Source organism: Trichosurus vulpecula, chromosome 1 (assembly GCF_011100635.1).
Source record: "Trichosurus vulpecula isolate mTriVul1 chromosome 1, mTriVul1.pri, whole genome shotgun sequence".
In the NCBI taxonomy this organism is placed as follows: domain Eukaryota; kingdom Metazoa; phylum Chordata; class Mammalia; order Diprotodontia; family Phalangeridae; genus Trichosurus; species Trichosurus vulpecula.
Window position 1 is genome coordinate 33,622,802 of NC_050573.1, and position 17,219 is coordinate 33,640,020.

Here is a 17,219-nt window from a genome sequence, read left to right on the forward strand (position 1 = left end):
TACAGATGGAGGAATCAAGGCCCAGAAAAGTTGAGTGACTTACCCAAAGTCACATGAGTAGGAAATGACCAAGCCAGGATTCAAACCCAGGATTCTGGCTCCAAAAGACACTGATATGCTTTTTGCATCTTCTGGTGCCATTGGTGCCGGGGTACTTGGTTCTCCTTGAGTCTCCAAAGTCATTTGCTTCTTCCATGTTGTATAAAGCATCTTCCCTGTTTACCACGATGCCAAGTTCTTCCTCGGACTTCCAGGAAAGACCCCTGTTTCCTGTGCTCTGTCCTTCCCAACACTACTAACCTCCCTATGCTTCCTAGTTCCCTTTCCCAGAAGTAGCTAAAGTCTGAGTCTCTATAGCTGACTATCCCAGAATCCACCCTTGGCGAGCATTACGAACCACCACTGGGTCTCAAGAACTGGAGAAAAGAGGCTGGAGGTGGCAGAACAGGGACTGCTAAGGCAGATCAGTGAATGAACTAAGGTGAATGTTAACTTGCAGCCAGCCCAGGAGATAACACACTTACCACGTGTTATCCAGCCTTTATCCAGCAGCCCATTTGAAAACTCTAACAAAGGCTAAGGCAAACGAGTTAATAAATAATACATCCAAATTATTCACTTTCCTCTTTCATCTGGGATTCTCTTATCTCTCATATTATTACAGTTGGAACTGAACCCACCTTGCCCCAAGACAGTGTACCTAACTCAAGTTATTGGACTTATCACAAGATAATATAGCTGTTCTTATTTCTCACGTAAAAATGTTTTCCCTGATGGGATACAGGACTATCTCATTTGGAGGATTTTTAAGGAATAAAAAGTAGTTAAAGAGTTGTAAACTATTGGCTAATCAGGTAATTAGCATTTTAAAGGGCAGTGATAAGAGCTGATAACACTTTGTGGCTCAAAATCCTAGTTAGAACTAGTTTACACAAAAATGCACTGATCCTTCTGAATCCCATAATTCTCTCTCCTCAGAGATCATAGAATCTCTTCCTCAGCCTCTCATCTACTTCCACTTATAGGTATGTGTCTTTTCTTCTCTGTGGTGTCCCTTTCCCTCCTCCCCTATTCCTCTTCCTTTCTTTTTCTTTCCATCACTGCACTGGCTAGGTAAATTAACCAGGTGTTCAACATGTATTCTGCTACTGCTGTGCTTGTGGGTGTATATACATTATATATACATGTATAATTAAGCTTTAATAGCTTAAAACTATACTAAGACTTTTGGGCCAGTTTGTATATGTATGATTTTTTTCATCTGTTCTCCCATTTATGCTGGTAGATAGATGGAGAGAGAGAGAGAGAGAGAGAGAGAGAGAGAGATGGATAGATAGATAGATAAATAGATGGATGGATGGATGACTGGGTGTTGTTTTTGCTTTCATCTAACCAGGAGAACCTTCCTCTGATACTGAGGACGAATTGGCAGGATATGGCATGCCAATTTCTTCCATGAAACTGCACACACATCCTCACATTTGAATAATGGTTCATCAGCCCACCAGAGAGTCTCATGTCCCTGAGAGATTCCCCTAACTTGCCTGAGCCTGAACTGCATCTCATTATACCTGAGCCCCATATTAAATCTGTGGATTTAAGAATATTTTCACTGAAGCAGCATGCAATAATGGAAAATGGAGACAGGAAGACTGGGTTTATCAAGTTAATTATATGTTTGTCCGCTATTATAATATCACCTTGACCAAATCACTTAACCTCAGTGTGCCTCAAGCAACTCATCCAACTATGATCCTGGGATACCCCCTTTCAGGGAGTCCACAAGGGCAAAACTAGTCTCATAATAATACTAAGATGTATTCTTCTAATACCTTATCAATAGATATAATCCATATAAACAAGCTTCGAGAGTGGTGGAAGTCCTCTACAATTTTTAAGAATATGAAGGGTTCTTTAGACCAAAAAGTTCAAAAATCTTTGTACTAAATCAGACAGTTGCTCTCTTGAAGTTCCTGGTGCTAATGAAATCTCATACCCTTCACTCTTAAAAACACTTTTACCACCAAATAATAAAGGAAAACATCACTAATGACAGAACCAGGAAAACAATTAAATGAGTACAGCCATGTAAATGGGAAGAAAGAGAAAATAATCCAAGTTGAATGATGGGAAATTATGATGACCAAGCTTGGTTCCAAAGAAGAGAGATGAGAATGCACCCCTCCCCACTTCTTCGAAGAGGTAGAGAGCTTGGGTGTGGGACAGTGAATATTTCCCATTTTGTGTTTCAAGCTTTTTCCATATTGTGGTTGGTTTTGTTGAACTTTCTTTTACCCTTTTCCCTCCTTTGTCATAAGAGAGAGGAAAGGAAAGATAATTAGTTCACATAAAAACAAAAGATGTCAATACCAATTTATTTTTTTAAAAGAGGGAGGGAAAAAAAGAAAATATCCTCAATGATGAGCTGACCACCTGGAAAGCACAGTAATTATTCGGTAACAAGAAAGCTGTGGCACTAACTGAAGCATAGGAAATGAAGATGATTCCTGTAGCATATAATCATTGGGCCCCATGTAGAGAGCAGCTGCTTATCATTATCATCCCCCATTTCACAGAGAAAGAAACTCAGCCCTAGAGAGGTTTTTATATTTGTGGAGCAGCTGTAGCACAGGGAACAGAGCAGTGGCTCTGGAGTGAGAAGGACCTGAGTTCAAATCCAACCTCAGACACTAGTTATGTGACCCTGGGCAAGTCACTTCTCCCCGTTTGCCTCAGTTTCCTCATCTGTAAAAGGAGATGGCAAAGGAAATGGCTAAGCCACTCCAGTATCTTTGCCAAGAAAACCCCAAATGGGGTTACAAAGAGAGGGACACAGAACTGAAAAATGACTGAACTAAATTAGCCTACCCTCTTCATCTCTGCCTCTTGGCTTCCCTGCCTTCCTGTCTCAGCTCAGTTCTCAAATTCCCCAAGAAACCTTTCCAAATTCCTCTTAATTTCAGTCCCTTCTCTCTGTGGATCATTCCCAATTTATCCTTCTCTCTATAGCCTGTTTATACATAATTGTTTGCATGCCATCTCCCCCATTAGACTTTGAGCTCCTCAAGAGCACACAATAGGAGCACAGCATCTCCTGGTTAGCACATAGTAAGCACTTCATACAAGCTTGTTGACTGACTTCCTCACCTGTATCATGCTGGGAGCGGATGGCCTCTCAGTCCCTTCCACTTCTAAAATGATCTATCTCTGGTTTGTATCTTGCATCAATATCTCTAAATATGTTCCAAAGAGCAGCTTTTAAAATTTCCCTACAGCCTTCTTCAAATCAAACATGCATTTTTTTTCCCCTTCACAAAAGGGATTGGAATCAAATAAACCCTGACCTTTTCTGCAAGTAAAGGCAAAGGCAACCAGGAATGGGGAAAGGAGTCTTAAAAATAGATCCTAAGATCCCTGGGATTCTTTAGTGTGAGCAAGGATTTTATGCCAGGAGAGTAGGTAAAGAATGTTGGTCCTTTGGGAAAGGGTAGGCTGGTACAAATTTTATGGGGAGGAATATTTTTGGCATTACCTGCATTTGCACATTGCACAGTGCATTGACTTTTGTGGGGTGTGTATGTATCAGACTGACTGACTAAGAAAGGTTTTTTTTTTTAAATTAAAATGTCCCCATGATTCTTTGTGCCCTCTGTCCTCACCCTAGAACATCCCTCCTCTATGCCAGCCTTCTTCTCCCATTGGTAAGTTCTTTCCTGGGGACCTCCATTTTGAAGTAGGGGTTCAAGCTGATCATGCTTCACTCCCCTCCTGGCTCTTCACCTCCAACCCCAACATGGCTACCTTTCCCCTCCTCCTCAGGCTTTTTAACTCCTTTTTCAGTATTGTCTCTCCATTAGAATATAAGCTCCCTGAGGGCAAGGGCTATCTTTCTTTTTCCTTGTATTTACATGCCCAATACCGAGTATGTCTAACGCATAGTAGATGCTTAATAAATGCTTGTTGCCTTGCCTACCTGCCTCCCTCAACACCCAACAATTGTCCAGCCATCACAATATTTAGAATACAAGGTCATTACAAGTAAGGATCATTTCATTCCTTGTACTCGTATGCCCAGCACAGTGACTGGCACATAATGGGTGTTTGTAATAAATGTTTGTTGATTGGTTGGTCCCTATACAAATAGAACTGGCTTTCTTGCTGCTCCTTATATAGGACACTATGTCCCATCTTCATGCCTTTTCATTGGCAGTTCCCCAAGCCTGAAATGCACCCCCTCCTCACCCTTATCTTGAAGGAAATCTCTACTTTTCAGGGCTTCTCTGGATGGTCACCTTCTATGTGAAGCCTTTTTCTGATGCCCTCAGCACTAACTAACGCTTCCCTACCAAATTACCTTCTGTTTGTTTTTTTTTTCTTTTTTTAAATACGGGGAACTTGGAGGTGACCTATGGCTTCTTTGGAACAGAAAACTCCCAGATGAGGAAATTCCCTCTCCAGTGAATACTGGCCACCTTCTATGTTGCCTGCTGCCTAACCCAGAGTCAGATAGCCAGTATATATCAGAGTTAATACTTGAACCCAGGTTTTCCTGGCATCCATGATCATCTTCCTTCTTACATACATACTGTGTCCTCTGATAAAATGTAAGCTCTTTCTGGGCAGGGTCCACTTCATTTTGTTATCTCCTGTACCTAGCCTGGTGCCAAGAACATAGCAGGTGATTACACGACTCATGTGAAAATGTGTTTTGCATGACTGCACATGGACAAGCTATATTAAATTGCATTCTCAATGAGGGAGATACAGAAAGAGGGAGGGAGAGAATTTAGAATTCAAAATCTAAAAAAAACAAAGGGTAAAAATTATTTTTACATGTAATTGAGGCAAAAAATAAAATATTAAAGTAATATGCTTTTTTAAAAGATAAATACTTTTTGATTGATTGGGGGCCATTTTGTATTCATCTTGGATTCATGACTTGCCATGGCCAAGGAATCTGTCACCAAGTGACCAGCATACTGGTAACGATCCTCTCCATCCCTGGCTTGGCTAGTCCTTGGAGAGGAGACTTGGTCTGTTTCTAGGTGGGATTTGAAGCCTTCCTAGCTTGGAAAGATTTGTCAGACCTTGTACCCCAGTGAGGTAGCCTTCAGGATCCCAGGATCACCTCTGGGTTACACTCCTGAGCAGGTATCTAAAGGGCCGTGACGTGTACTGTTGCAAGGAACACTAAACCACCAAGGTATATGAATGAATGAATGAAATGAAATGAATAAGCAACCGTTAGGCACTTCCTATATGCCAGGCCCTGTGCTAAGCATGGGCACATAAATACAAAGGATGAGGCAGCTCCTGCTCTCCAGGAGAAGGGAAGGAGGGAGGGAACAAGCATTTATTCAGTGCCTACTATGTGCCAAGTATCATGCTAGGTGCTTTACCAATTTTATCTCATTTGACTCTCACAACCACCCTGGGACAAAGGTGATCTTTTAATCTTCTTTTTACAGTTGAGAAAACTGAGGCAGTCGGAAATTAAAGTCAAATTTTCCCAGAGTCACATTGCTGGAAAATGTCTGAGGCAAGATTTAAGCTCGGGTCTTCTAGACTCCAAGCCCAGCACTCTGGGCATTATGGCGCCATCTACTGCCAAGAATCTTACATTTTAATGCATTTCTTTGAGCAAAATGTCCAAACTCTTCCCCAAGATTCTACAACTGGTACCTTATGCAAATTCTAACTAAATATTTATCAAGTTTTAAATACTTATTTAAAACTATTTTATTTTCATACTAAAAATCAAACCAATTAAACATTTAATTTAGGTTGAAAATTAAGTACTTCTCAAACTTTATTAAATATTTATCTTATTTATATTATTAAATATCAATTATTTGTTGGCAACGACAGAGCTTTATGGGAAGATGATATAATAGGAGCATGAGGGTTAGAGGTAGAAGGAACCCTAGAAAACACCCTGTTCAATCCTTTTCTTCTGCAGAGAAGGAAACTCTAAGAGGGTCCGCCTGGTAGAAACTTATAAGCGCAGGGGAGAGATGAAAATCTGCCCTCCGAGGCCAGAAAATAGAGATCACCGAAGCTCAAGCTGGAAAGAACCTTAGGCATTGTCTAGCTTTCCTCCTGCCCTACCGCCACGAGCCCTGTTCATTTTACAGACGAGAAAACTGTACAAAACCCCAAGAGGTTGAGGAACTTGCCCCAGACGCACAGAGAATAAGTCCAGTTACTTTTCCACAATAGCCTCGAAATGGTTGAAGAGCACTATCTTGTCCCACCCTCCACCCTGGCTGACCCTGTCTAAGGTCAGAGCTGTAATTGCCTAGAACAAACAAGACTTTGCCTCCAGACTACTAACTTGGGGCGACGACCGGGAGATGCTTCCTCCCTGCAGTGACAGCTGTGGCTTTAGGAGAAGAGGAACTGGAGGCTCCTCCAGGGCCATCTAGCCTGGTCCCCTCATTTTACCGGTGAGGAGATGGAGGCTGAGTGAGGTTAATCCTTGCTTCCCGGTGCACCACACAGCACCACCAGTCCTGGGATTCTGTCACTCCGCTGCTCCTCTCTTGGAGTCTGGTTTCCACCTTCACGTGTGAGAGCTGGACTTTGTAGGGGACGGGCTTCCCCATCTCTGGACATAGTTATCTATAGTAAGACACATGGTATAGTGCATAGAGCTCTGGACTCGGAGGGAGGAAGATCTAGATTCGAATTCTGACTCAAGACACTTGCTAGCTGTGTGATCCTGGGCAAGTCACGTAAATCTCTGCCTCAGTGTCCTCAAATGTAAAACAGCCGTAATACCAACACCTGTCTCACGCGTTTGTGAAGATAATTAGTAATAGTACTAATTTACATAGCTAGCTAGCATTTACATAGGGCCTACCCTGCGCCAGGCACTGTGCGAAGCACTTTATGAAGATTATTTCAGCTGATGACAACCCCCAGGGGAAGGTGCTATCATTGACTCCATTTACACTTGAAGGAACTGAGGCAAACAGAGGTTACCTGACTTGCCCAAGCTCACACAGATAGTAACTGTCTATGGCTACATTTGAACTCGGGTCTTCCTGACTCCACTGTGACTACCTAGCTACAAATAAGATAACATCTGTAAACAGTTTTTTAAACTTAAAAACGCTATCAAAATGTTGTCTTATTATTATATTTGTTATTACGTTAGTAGTATTATGTTAGTATTTATTGGGTTTGTTAGGTCATTTTCAGTCACGTCCGACTCTTTGGACCCCATTTGGGGTTTTCTTGGCAAGGATACCGGAGTGGTTTGCCATTTCCTTCTCCAGCTCATTTGACAGATGGGGAAACTGAGGCAAACAGGGTTAAGTGACTTGCTCAGGGTCACACAGCCAGTAAGTATCTGAGGGCAGATTTAAACTCACAAAATTGAGTCTCCCTGACTCCAGGACAGCCAAACTATCCACTGCACCACCTAGCTGCTCCGTATTAATGTTACATGATTATATTATTTGTAGATTATGCATATTCGTATTATATTAATAATAACATTGTCATTACACTCTCTGTGCTGCTTCCCAGTCCATGTCCTCATTTACCGCAAGTACCAGAATTCTGAGTTATGACTCTGCCATAAGTAAAAAATATAGCAAGACACAGAGCTGAGAATGAATGAATTAATGAAATGCCTTTACTGAGTGCTTACTATGTGCCAGGAATTGTGCTAAATTCTGAATTTCAGACTGCGATTCCCTGGCTATAAAAAAACACGTTTTGTTTTTTTTTTTTGAAAAGCATACTTTTAAATGGGTTGCAGGGCAAGTGCTGATCTGCAATGGCAAAGGGAGTCCTTCCCTGGAAGGTTCCTATATACCATTGAAATCATGGGACTAGAAAAAAACAATCATCAAAAAACCAAACATTTCACTGGACAAAGAAGACAAAGAACCACAACAACAAAAGAACTGCATGTGAAATTGTGAACCTCTATCAAGTGAATGGCGATTCTACAGCCCCATTCTTTCTATTCTGTACATATGTGTAAAGGTACCCTTAGTCTCTGCTGTTAGGGTGTGAGCTCCCTAAAAGCAGGACCTGTCTTACTTTTGTCTGTGTGTCTCCAGCTCTTATTAGTACAGTGCCTGGTACATCAGAGATGCTAAGTCCTTACGGATGGATTGATCAATATAAACCTCTCCCTTATGTTGTAAAGCTCTGCATAACTTGTCTCTTTCCTATTTTCCTGACTCTCCTCCTCACGCTCTACGATTCAGAAACAGTGGCCTCACGTGTGAAAGTCTATCTTTGTGGCTTTGCACTGTCTGTACCTTATGCCTGGAATGTTTTCCCTTCTCACCCTTGCCTCTTAAAATCCCTTTTTCCCTTCAAAACACATCTCAGACACCACTTTCTGCTGGAGATCTTTCCCAGTTCCCCCAGTTGCTAGTGCCTTCTTGTCCAAGGTTATGTTCCACCGACTCTGTACCTACTTAAGTGATGTTCGCTCTCACGTTAGGATGGAAGCTCCTTAAGGGCAGAGACTGTTTTTTGCCATGTCTGGAATGTACTCCCTCCTCTACTCTGCTTACTGACTTCTATAACTTCAAGACCCAAATAAAATCCCATCTTATATGGGAAGCTTTTCCCAAGCCCGCTTAATTCTAGTGTCTTCCCTCTGTTAATTATTTCCCATTTTTCCTTTATCTATCTATCTATCTATCTATCTATCTATCTATCTATCTATCTATCTATTTGCTTGTTGTCTCCATTAGATTGTGAGCTCCTTGAGGGTAAGGATGGTTGTTTTGCCTCTTTTTGTATCCCCAGCGCTTAGCACAGTGCCTGTTACATAGTAAGTACTTAATACATGTTTATTGCTCAATCGATTGTGTGTGTGTGTGTGTGTGTGTGTGTGTGTGTGTGTGTTCTCAGATTTAGCACAGTGCACGGCACATAATGCGTACTTAATAAGGCCAGATGCCTTAATCATTCCCTCATCAAATGCTGTTGAATGCCTCTCATAACAAGAAGCAATCATGGTTTACTGAAATCTACAGCATTGGCCTGAAAACACAGACACACAGACACACACAGACACACACAGACACACAGACACACGCACGCGCGCGCGCACACACACACACACACACTTAAGAAAACCATCATCTCCTTTTGGAGTCTTAGATAAGGGCAGAAGAAAATCATCCAGTCAGTCCCAAGAGAGGGGTTTACCTAAAGGCATCCAGGTTTGGAGTGGGAGAAAAGTTTTGGCAACTGAAGCAAAACATCTAAAGATGTCTATGACAGGAAGGGCCCCTCCACCTCCAGACTTGGAAGTCTCCAAAGGCAGCATCAATGGTGAATTGTTCATTCACCATGTTATTGAGACGTACTAATGAGGAAGTTCCTCCCAAAGAGGACCCTTGAATTCCACCAATGAATTAATAGCGTCATGCTCATCCATAGTAGGGGCAACTGTAGGACAGAATTTAGTTTCAGCTCTGGTACTTCCAGTTTATGAGCTAAGAGAAGGAACTGCAAGGGCATCTGATTGGGTCGAGGCAATGCTCCTGGTTCTTTGGATACAACAGAGGAAAGCCCACCATGGCAGCAATCAAAGAGTAATGTTTCAGATACACTTTAATAAGGCACAGAATGTAAATGTAAAAGGGGATGAGATGGTAGAGGGAGGCAGCCAGCCTGAGGAAGAGAATGTGTATGGAGAGGGCACAGGGTCACTTACATAACCTCATCTGGACAGCACTTGGGCAGCATGGACCCTACCAGGTGAACAAGTGGAGTTTGGAGTCACAGTTTTAGAGGTGGAGGGTGGACTAAGTCTTATCTATGCCACCTTTGACAGTTCATTAACATATTAACGTCATCTCCAAGTTATCAAAACAACCTTAGCGTTAGCTCATTTGCTTCACATTCTGCTGGACCTACTGGGAGCTTATCAGCAGCATACAGACCAAGGGGCAGTTAAGTCTTTACCTTAGCTGCCTTCCCCTAATTCGACCTCAGTCCATTTACAAGACAGTTAGTTGCCTGTGGTTTTTATAATCCTCTAATTTATGGGACAGTTTGTGACTTCTGGGTTTCCTGTTTTCAATCTTATTTCTTACTATCGTTCCTTATATTAGCTACTTACAAACTTACTATACTAACTGGAGTAGGGGTGGAGGAAGGAGATCAGAAGAGGTAGAGCAAGATACCATTTCAACACAAATGGGAAGGGAAAAGAAATAAGCATTTCTCTAGTGCCTACTAAGTGCTTTACAAATGTTATCTCCTTTAATGCTCACAACAGCCCTGCCAGGTAAATCCAGGGCAGAAGTAATGGCTGATCGGATATCCCCCTCTTCAGATTTCTCATAGTGTCTCCATTTAACTCAATTCAATTTTAAAAGCATTTATTAAAGATCAAGGTGAGAAGCAGCATGACTTAATATTTAAAGGTCTGGCCTTAGAGGCTGGGTCCATGTGCCACTTCTGATACGTAGTGACTCTATGACCTTAGGCAACCTCTTAGTACGGGGGATCAGCAAACTTTGTCTACAAAGCGTCAGACAGTAAGTATTTGGGGCTTTATGAGCCAGGAGGCAAAATCAAGGCCACTGGGGACATATTTATGTAACAAGAGAAAACAGATTTCCACAATTTTTTATTTATAAAATTCCAAGTATAATAATGATTGAGTACAATTATTTGTAATAGAGGTCTTATAAGTGAGAATGAAATTCTTTTGGGGGAGATGATATTTCACTTAATTAGGGTTCCCTATCCACAAAATCAAGTGCAAAATTTCATCTATTAACGCTGATCTGTAAGGAGATTTATATATTTCATGTTTGAAAATGTCTTTTCATGAAGACAGGTCCTGCCCAATACTGATATAAATCCACGGGCATATAATTTTAATTGATTTTTAATTGAGCATACTTATCATTGGGTGGCAGTGGATAAAGCACTGGGCCCAGAGGCAGAAAACCTGATTTTACATCTGGCCTTAGAATACGTGACCCTAGGCAAGTCACTTAGCCTCTATTTCCTCATCTGTAAAATGGGTATCATAATAGCACCTACCTCCCCGAGTTGTGAGGATGAAATAAGATGATATTTTTAAAGCGCTTAGCACGGCACCTGGCACAGAGTAGGCTTCATGTGTTGTTCACGTGTTCAGTCATTTTTCAGTTGTGACTGACTATTTGACCCATTTGGGGTTTTCTCGGCAGAGATACTGGAGTGATTTGCCATTTCCTTCTCCAGCTCATTTTACAGATGGACAAACTGAGGCAAACGGGGTTAAGGGACTTGCCCAGGGTCACTCAGCTAGTAAATGTCTGAGGCCAAATTTGAATTCAGGAAGAGGAGTCTTCCTGACTCTATGACTCTGGCACTCTATCCACTGTGCCACCTCGCTGCCCTTTGGGCACCATATAAATACCAACTGTTATTATCACTTAAAAGGTAATTATGGAAGTCTATTAGATTCTTCTCTTACTAGTTACCTTTTAGTGTGTCATTATAGTGCAGATTCTGATTGAAGTTTAGATGGAAGTTCCTCAATCAAATACATTTTGAAATATGGAAATTTCTTTTGCCCTTGCATCAAGGCTCAAAAAGCACTGCTGGAACTGTAGTTTGGGGTCAGAAAACAGACCTGCTTCAAATTTATGTGAGAGTAGAGATCTTGCTTCTTGTTTTAACTATTGACAACTCAAGAAGCATATAAAGCAGTTTGACACTACTGGTCACTCAAACAGCATGAGTTGTCACTGAATTGATTTTACTATAGGTACTTAAGAACAGCACCTATAGGTTCTGTTTTGCCTTATAACTTTAGGCTGGATTAAGAAAAATTATCAAGTCCACTGCAAAAGCTAATTTCCAAAGCCATTCAGCATTTGATAATACTGGCTAATGGCAGTTCTTATTCAGAAAAAAAAAATCAATTTCAGTTCTCAGCTCACAAAATCATAATTAAACCTTTTCCCCCTCACCTCTTCTTCTTTTGACATGAAAGATATGCACTGATAATAAAAAGTAAGTAAAATGTAGAGGTACAGTGAAATGCATGGCACACGAAACACTGTTGAGTTACACATTTTCACCTCACAAAATATTGTCCTTCCTTTAATTTTTTTTTCTGGATCCAGAATCTCTGGATCCAAAAACAGACCAGACTTGTCAAGGTTTGCAGACCCTTGTCTTAGTGTCCCCACACAACTCTCTAAGAATCTAAGTTACAAAACGATTAATCAAAAACCATTAATTAAATGCTTACTGTGTGCCAATACAAATAAAAGGAAAGAGAAAATCAACCCCTATCCTGAAGGAGCCCATGTTCTATTAGAGGAAGACGTAGGAAAGGGAGCTGAGAAGGAAAGGGGGGTGGGTGGGTGGGAGTAAAGGGAGAAGAAGGAGTGCCATGGTGGTGAAGTCCATCCCGTCAGAAGAAGAGCCTGGAAAGGAATGAAGGATGGCTGGCCTGGGACCCTTCCTGAAAATAGCAGTTCAGCAGGAACTCTCCAATGAGAGTAGGAGAAAGAAAGATGTTCCCGCAGCAGAAAGCAGCTGGGGCATCAGGTGCTAAAGTACCTGAGGTAGAGGGAGTATCCCTACCTGGAGTACCCCAATGAATGAAATCACGGGTCAGAACTCCCCCTTTCCCCTCTAGTTCGAGTAAATGTGCAAGGTCCTGGGGGCACAAAAATGCTCGCAAAGAGCTTACATTCTATACATATACACAAATGTATATGTGTATGTATACATATCTATGCATACATATATGCAGGCATTCTGTTCCTTCTATTACATTATAAACTCCTTTAAGGGGCAAGGTCTGAATCATATTTTATGTTAACACTAAAAAAGAGCAACTTTTCTACCCTTCAGTTTGCCCAATGGGAGCTCACCTAAGGGCGTCAGTAAATCAAGTCAACACTTCAGAGACAGAATTTCAGTTTAAGATGCTGGTTTTGCATTTCTTGGGAGTCCCCACTAGGTGGCGACTAGAACTACAATACAATATACTATACTGTACTGTGAAACAGCATTCCAGAATCTCAGAGTTGGAATCACTCAACCAAACAATCAATAAACATTTATTAAGTGCCTACTATGTGCCAGGCACCATGCTAGGCACTGAGGACAGAAAAAGGTGCGAAAAACCAGTCTCTGCCCTCAAGGAGCTTCCAGTCTAATGGGAGAGACAACATGCAAACAAATATATACAAAGCAAGCCATTCCTATTTAAAGGAAATAATTAATAGAAGAAACACATTGGAATTAAGAGGGATTAGAAAAGGCTTCCTGTAAAAGCTGAAATTTTAGTTGGGACTTAAGGGAAGCCAGAGAGGTCAGTTGTCAGACCAGAGGAGAGAGTGAGTTCCGGGCATGGGGGACAGCTGGAGAAAATGCCTAGAACTGAGAGAGATGGGGTGTCTCATTCATGGAACAGCCGGGAGGCCAGTGTGACTGAATCGAAGAGTAAATATTGAGGAGTAAGATTTAAGAAGACTGGCAAGTCAGGAGGGGGCTAGGTTAGGAAGGGCCATGACTGAGCATTTTGTATTTGTTCCCGAAGGTTATAGGGAGTGGGTTTGGGGGGGATCTGGGGGTTGAGAAGGGGGTATGAGATGGTCTGACCTACACTTTGGGAAAATCATTTTAGTGGCTGAATAGGGGATAGAGTGTGGGGAGACTTGAGGCAAGCAGACCCACCAGCAGCTATTCCAATAGTCCAGGTATGAGGTGATGGCAGAGTCAGAGGAAAGAATGGGACACATGAGGAAACGACCTGGAAAGCAATCTAATCCATTCCATAGTTGTACAGAAAATCTCACTATAACATACACAACAAGAGATCTTTCAGGATCTGCTGGAAGCCTTCACAACATGAGCAGCCTGTTGTACTTTTGGACAATTCTCCTTGTTAGGAAATTTCTCTTTACATCAAACCTGACAAAGGACCATAGTTCTGGAGCTCTGGTCTAACCCCCTTGTTTTGTAGATGACGAAACTGAGGCCCAGAGAAATGAAGTGACTTGTCTAAGATCACACAGGTACGTTGGCAAAGCTGGGGTATGAACTCAGGCTCAAAGGTCTCCAAAGACTATGTTCTTTCTACCGTACTGGGTTACCTCTACTCAAATCTCCTTTGTGCCTTCTACCCATTTCTCCTAATCCTTCTCCAGGCCATACTCCTGCCTTTCTGGGCTTTTGCTACCATGCCCCTACCATGCCCTTACATGGGTTCCCACTGTCCTCCTGATATTCGGTTTCCTTGGATATGTCTTCTCTCATTAGACAGTAAACTCCTTGAGGGTGGAGACCCTCTTCCTTTTTGCTTGTATTTATATTCCCAGCACTCTGCACAGTGTCTGGCGCATAGTAATGTCCTGCTTAATAAATGCCTGTTGACGTCTATTCTTTGAGTTCAACTGAAACAAGTCCAATCTCTTCTACATGGCAGTGCCTCAAATACTCAAATACATCCCCACTAATTCTTTTCTACTTCAGACTAACCATTGCTAATTCCCTCAACTTATCCTACCCAATCTAATCCAATCCAACAAATATTTGTAAAGGGCTGATTATGTACACAATGAAAAAATGGAAAACAATCTTTGCCCTCCGGAAGCCTACTGGGTAGATACTGGCTATCTGTACTGGGTAGATACAGCAAGTAACATGTTATTGCTTGAGGAGTTAGAGAGTACTAACACCTAGGCAGATCAGGAATGGTATCCTATAATAAGTGGCAAGCGCAGGATTTGAACCTGAACAGAAGTTAGGGATTCTAAGGAGAGAGCACAAGGACCGTGTAAATTCTAAACATGGGAGAATACCCATGCAAAGGCAAGGCTGTTGGGTTTTTAAAGCTCTTTATCACTTAGCCCTCTATCTCTTCAGTCTCCTTACACTTAATTCTCCCACCCCTTCTTCCCATGTACTCTTTGACACTGGCTCCTTGCTGTTCCTCACACAAGACACTTAATCTTCCAACTTTGAGTATTTGCATTGGCTGTCCCCATGCCTGGAATGGTCTCCCTCCTCATTCTTGCCTTCTGGCTTCCCTGGCTTCCTTCAAGTCTCAGCTAAAGCCTCCCCAGTTTTTATTAACCTTAGTGCCTGGCCTCTAAGTTTATCTCCAATTTACCCTGTCTATAACTTATTTCTCATTGTTTAATGTTGTCACACCCAGCGGTGGGATTCAGCCGGTTCGCACTAGTTCAGCAGAACTGGTACCTAATTTTAGGTTGAGTTCACCTAACTGGTTGTTAATTTATTTGAATCCCACCACTGATCACACCCATTAGACTGTGAGCTTCTTGAGAACAGGGACCATTTTCCCCCCTTCCTATATATATTTTCATTATATATAATAATATATTATTATACAATTATATTTTATGTATTATATTTTACATAATCATATGTTATATTATATGTAATTATGCATTATATATTATATAAAATATATTACTATATATTCATATTCTTCATATTCCTTAACTTTGCTTCTGGTGCAAAATAAGTGTTTAATAAACCATTGTTGATTTATCAAGCGATTATAAGTCGGGTAGTTTGGTGGGAGTGTGTGGAGGAGGAGACTCATTGGAAATAAGTCTCCAAAGACAGGTAGAACCAGTTAGTGATGAGGTTTAAATGACAAGCTAAGGATTTTGTATTTCATCCTAGACAGAGGAAGACATGGAATAAGAGGAAACTCTAGTGTGAGATGGAGGAATTTTAGAATTCTGGATCATGAGGTGGAACACCTCTGGGTACTGGCGAGATCAAGGGCACAAACGTCTCTGTGAACAGTGGAGATGGAGGGAAGATGAAGGCCATTGGGAAATGAGGAGGTTGTTGAATGTGGAGGCCAGGCCATATGTTTTGGGAGACCTAGGATGTTCCCCTAAGATAAGGGCAGGGTTAGAGGACAGGTAAACTGTGAGTCATCTGCCAAATTCCTTTAAAAAGAAAGGAGAACGCCTTTTGATTTTTCATTTTTTTGAGGAGGGAAGGCAGGGGCAATTGGGGTTAAGTGGCTTGCCCAAGGTCACACAGCTAGTAAGTGTGTCAAGTGTCTGAACTCACATTTGAACTCAGGTCCTCCTGACTCCAGGGCAGGGGCTCTACTCACTGCACCACCTAGCTGCCCCAAGAAGGTGAATGTACTTAATGCCAGTCACTGCATGATCTTAAAGGAGCATAGTGGGATGGGAAAATCATTGGCTTCAGAATCAGAGGTCCTGAGTTTGAATCCCAGCTTAGACACAATACCTGTGTGCCCCTGCGTAAGTCATGACTTTTCTTGGCCTCAGTTTCCCCATTTGTAAGAATAGAATACTGAACTCAATGGCCTCTGAGGTTCCTTCTTAGTTTTAATCTATAATCCTTTGATCCTAGTCCTTGATCCCATGATCCTGCTCTGAACCTCACCTCATCTGTAAAATGAGGAGGCTAGAAAAGATGACCCCCATGGTCCTATGATCCCTTCCTTATTCTGATTACCCTCCTCTGGATGCTGTCCAGCTAGCAGCTGAACTGCCTTCCCTTCCCTCCTTCCCCACCAAAAAAACCCAGCAGGTAAAATACTCCCCTATTTTCCAGACTGAATCGGAACGGATTCTCACATTGCATTATTTATCACTTAAGAGCCTACAGGAATAGAGAGTTGCTTCACACTTAATACTCCTGCGAGTGCCCCACATCCAGTTACCCAGAGAGATTAGGTTGCCCACAATATGAGAACTCTGATTATACTCCAGAAGGACACATGAGCCCATGGAAGGTGTGTGCCACTCACAAAACTCTGAGAAAAAAACAATTGTTTAGGGTGCCTAAATCAGTGCTGGAGTGGAACAAGGAAGAGGTGGAAGTTTAGAGCCAGCTGACTGACTCTGGATGTCAAGAAAGACTTCCCAACAATTAGAGCTGCCGCAAAGAAGAATGGAGTACCAGGGGAGGGAGTGGGCTCCCCATCTCTGAAGGTATTCAAACAGGGGTGGGATGATCAACGGCTTGTCAGGGATGTTGTTGGGAGATCTTTGCTCAGAGACGAGTTGGCTTGGATGACCTCTAAGGCCGCTTCCGACTCTGAGATTGTGTGAAAGATGATGTAAGCCAGAATGCTAACGGCTTCAAGGTCACGGATGAGGACGAGTCGAAGGAAGTGGGGATGTTTCGCTTGGAGAACAGAAGGGTTAGGGGGAACGCGATAGCCATCTTCAAGTTTCTGAAAGGTTGTCACGGGG